Source organism: Danio aesculapii, chromosome 16 (assembly GCF_903798145.1).
Source record: "Danio aesculapii chromosome 16, fDanAes4.1, whole genome shotgun sequence".
Lineage (NCBI taxonomy): Eukaryota > Metazoa > Chordata > Actinopteri > Cypriniformes > Danionidae > Danio > Danio aesculapii.
The window spans coordinates 3,483,428-3,488,427 of record NC_079450.1 but is presented as its reverse complement, the minus strand read 5'-3'; the positions used below and the strand labels follow the sequence as shown (position 1 = coordinate 3,488,427).

General features: G+C 40.8%; 1 protein-coding gene across 1 annotated transcript in view; it reads right to left on the bottom strand.

Annotated features, from left to right (window-relative positions):
* The window catches only part of LOC130242839 (tubulin polymerization-promoting protein), a 33,979-nt gene that overhangs the window by 26,223 nt on the left and 2,756 nt on the right, over positions 1-5,000 (bottom strand). The window lies entirely within an intron of this gene.

Sequence of the window (5,000 nt, the reverse complement as noted above, 5' to 3'; positions counted from 1 at the left end):
AAATACACACACACACACTAGCAAAAACATGAACACTCACAAACACAAATACACACACACACACTAGCAAAAACATGAACACTCACAAACACAAATACACACACACACACACTAGCAAAAACATGAACACTCAAACACAAATACACACACACACACACACTAGCAAAAACATGGACACTCACAAAGACACACACACACTAACAAAAACAGAGAAACTGTACACACATTAACAAACCTACACTAACAAAAACACACGATTGCATGCAGACAAACACACACACACAAACGCACACACACACACATTAACAAACATTCAATAACACACACATTCATACACGCAATAACTCACTTGCTTACACACAGAAACACACACTATCTCTCACACATACACACGCACAAACTATCAAACACACACAATGAATCAAACACAAAGACGCAACCACGCACGCACACACACACACACACTATCTTTCTCTCACCAACACACACTCTCACACAAACTTACACACACATGCTCTCTCAAACACACACTCTCTCACACACACACACTCTTTCGCTCTCGATCATACACACAGAAACTCACACCCGCTTGCACACACACACAGTCTCTCAAACACACATTCTCTCTTTTACACACATACACACACACACAAATACACATACAAATACACACACACACACACACTCTCTCTCTCTTACACACACACTTGCATAGACTCTATCTTTCTCTCACAAACACACACACTCTCTCACACAAACATGCTCTCACTAACACACACACAATCTCTCTAACACACACTAACACACACACACACTCTCAGACACATGCTCTCTCCAACACACACACACACACACGCACGCACGCGCACACACACACACACACACACACACTCGCATACAGACTCTATCTCTCACAAACACACACACTCTCTCAGACACATGCTCTCTCTAACACACACACACACACAAACACGCACGCGCACACACACACTCTCTTTCAAACACACTTATCTCTCTCTCTCTCTCACACACACACACTCTTTCGCTCTCATTCATACACATATTCACACCCGCTCGCACACACACACTCTCTCTTACACACACACACTCTCTCTTACACACACACACTCTATCTCTCACAAACACACACTTTCTCACACACACATGCTCTCTCTCTCACACACGCACACACTTTCGCTCACATTCATACACATATTCACACCCGCTCGCACACACACACTCTCTGTCCAGTGTGTGTGTGTGTGTGTGTGTGTCTTTATGCTGACACAGAGGACGTCAGTCAGTAGTGAAGTCCTCAAGTGCAGTGGATGTACAAGAGGATCCTCAAACTCCACTTGAAGCCGTCGCTGCTGAAGAGTGTGTGCCGTTTCACTGCTCGCTCCACACAGAAGCAAGCCTCTATACTCTCCATCAATCCTGCCATTCAGCTGTGAGTGAGGGTCTATTGTGCACCCTGTCTAGTGTACATCATGCTCACGGAGACGTCTCCACTGTCACTGACTGACTGACGCACATCCACCACACCAGAACACACTCACTCTTTCTCCAGCAACAGACAGAGACATGCAGAAATACACGAGGAGTCTACACCGGGGACAACTTAGAGTTCAGCTGTGCTTACACTTGGGGGTTTTCCAGTATTTATGACTGATTTATTTATTTGTTATGAATATTAGTCAGATTTGTTAATGTGTGACCAATTGCACAGTGTTATATTACATTTATAGACTAATACATACATGCTCACTGGCCACTTTATTAGGTATGCTTGTCCAACTGCTCATTAATGCAATTTTCTAATCAGCCAATCACATGGCAGCAACTCAATGGATTTAGGCATGTAGACATGGTCAAGACGATCTGCTGCAGTTCAAACTGAGCATCAGAATGGAGAAGAAAGGTGATTTAAGTGACTTTGAACGTGGCATGGTTGTTGGTGCAAGACGGGCTGGTCTGAGTATTTCAGAAACTGCTGATCTACTGGGATTTTCACGCACAACCATCTCTAGGGTTTACAGAGAATGATCTGAAAAAGAGGAAATATCCAGTGAGTGGCAGTTCTGTGGGCGCAAATGCCTTGTTGATGCCAGAGGTCAGAGGAGAATGGCCAGACTGGTTCCAGCTGATAGAAAGGCAACAGCAACTCAAATAAGCACTCGTTACAACCGAGGTCTGCAGAAGAGCATCTCTGAACGCACAACACGTCCAACCTTGAGGCGGATGGGCTACAGCAGCAGAAGACCACACCGGGTGCCACTCCTGTCAGCTAAGAACAGGAAACTGAGGCTACAATTCGCACAGGCTCACCAAAACTGGACAATAGAAGATTGGAGAAACGTTGCCTGGTCTGATGAGTCTCCATTTCTGCTGCCACATTCAGATGGTCGGGTCAGAATTTGGCCTCAACAACATGAAAGCATGGATCCATCCTGCCTTGTATCATCGGTTCAGGCTGGTGGTGGTGGTGTAATGGTGTGGGGGATATTTTCTTGGCACACTTTGGGTCCATTAGTACCAATTGAGCATCGTGTGAACACCACAGCCTACCTGAGTATTGTTGCTGACCATGTCCATCCCTTTATGAGCACAGTGTCTTCATCTTCTGATGGCTACTTCCAGCAGGATAACGCACCATGTCATAAAGCGTGAATCATCTCAGACTGGTTTCTTAAACATGACATTGAGTTTACTGTACTCAAATGGCCACCCCAGTCACCAGAGCTCAATACAATAGAGCACCTTTGGGATGTGGTGGAACGGGAGATTGGCATCATGGATGTGCAGCTGACAAATCTGCAGCAGCTGTGTGATGCTATCATGTCAATATGGAGCAAAATCTCTGAGGAATATTTACAGTAGCTTGTTGAATCTCTGCCCAGAAGGATTAAGGCAGTTCTGAAGGCAAAAGGGGGTCCAACCCGGTACTTGTAAGTACCTAATAACTTACTAGTACCTAATAAAGTGGCCGGTAAGTGTAGTACATATACAATAGTAATATTGTACAATAAACTTTCATACAATTAGTTTGCAAATAATCCCAAATAAGCCTAACATATTATACAGTAGTTTATTATATTAATATATATACATATAGATAACTTTTTTTAATTGTCTAAAAATATATAATATTTAAAATAGTAACAAAACTGCTTAATAAATCCATTAATTTGATAAAAGATGCTTTACATGAAAAAGTGTTTGATGGTCTATTATCATATTAGTCAATGTCGTTTCTTTAAATAATCTCATGAACACTCCCAGACTATAAAACTCCTGCAATCATTAACATCACACTAACACTGACAATAACTGAGCTGATTAAAACAGAGTTCACTGGGTTTATTATTTGATGCATGTTAACGCTACAGTGCAATCTAACTGATGTTTAGAGACATCTGCTGCTCTGTGTGTGTGTGTGTGTGTGTGTGTGTGTGTGTGTGTGTGTGTGTGTGTGTGTGTGTGTGTGTGTGTGTGTGTCTGTGTGTGTGTGTGTGTGTGTGTGTGTGTGTGTGTGTGTGTGTGTGTGTGTGTGTGTGTGTGTGTGTGTCTGTGTGTGTGTGTGTGTGTGTGTGTGTGTGTGTGTGTGTGTGTGTAGCTGGAGGAGATTCTGTGAGCTTCACTAATGAACGCATGAACAGAGTCAGAATTTTTCTTTTTTAAATATTTCCCACATGATGTTGAACAGATTCAGGAAATTTTCACAGTATTTCCTATAATATTTTTTCTTCTGAAGAAAGTCTTATTTGTTTTATTTCAGCTAGAATAAAAGCAGTTTTTAATTGTTTTAAAGCCATTTTAAGGTCAATATCATTAGCCCCCTTAAGCTATATTCGTTTTGGATTGTCTCCAGAACAAACCACTGTTATACAATGACTTGCCTAATTACTCTAACTTTACCGTAATTACCCTAGTTAAGCCTTTAAATGTCACTTTAAGCTGTATAGAAGTGTCTTGAAGAATAGCTAGTCTAATATTATTTACTGTCATTATAACAAAGAGAAAATAAATCAGTTATTAGAGATGAGTTATTAACACTATTATGTGCAGAAATGTTCTGAAGAAATCTTCTCTCTGTTACCCTTCCTGTTGTGTTCAGGTCAAATCTGACCGATTTACAACTTAAATCACTCATAAATATGATGCTTTACATCTGATTGCCTCAAGATCTTCTGATATCCTCCACACTTTGCATTTGAACATATGAAAGTGATGATTAACTCTTTCATTGAAAATTGAGTGTTTTAATCAACCTTGTTACACTTGTGGTGTTCCTGGTCAAAAGTGACCGCCATAGGAAATGAATGGGTATCCAGGCTATAAACATTCCCCACACACACTACCCCAACTCACTCACTCACTCACTCACTCAGCTTCAGACTGAACAATGTCTTTTGCAGGTACACGTCTCTTTTACGAGCTTACTGTATTTGCCAATCCTCCAGCCTGATCTCACAGGGAAACATCACTACTTTACGTTTTGCCAGTTTAGTGGCTAATTCATACGAGTTCAGTCGTACAAAAGTCTACGATTTTTAAAAGGAGACGTGGCACCCAACCCAACCCCACCCCTAAATCCAATCGTGATTGGGGACAAGCAAATTGTACAAAACAGTATGAATGAGATCGTACAAATTGATATGGATTAGCTACTAAACCAATAAGTTATGAATTACCAAGAAAGTGTTGGATCCTCCAATGTGAATCAACTTCCTGATAAAACAGTGGATCATATCTTCACACAGACTGGGTGTCTGTTATGTGAACCCATCTGTGTTTCTTTCTTTCTTTCTTCTCTTATTTTATTCTTTTTGTTTATTTATTTCTCTCTCTCTCTCTCTGAAAAAAGCACAGAGAAGGTATGTTGTACCCTTTCTTTCTTTCTTTTCTTTATTTCTTTCTTTCTTTTCTTTCTTTCTTTCTTTCTTTCTTTCTTTCTTTCTTTCTTTCTTTCTTTCTTTCTTTTCTTCTTTCTTTCTTCT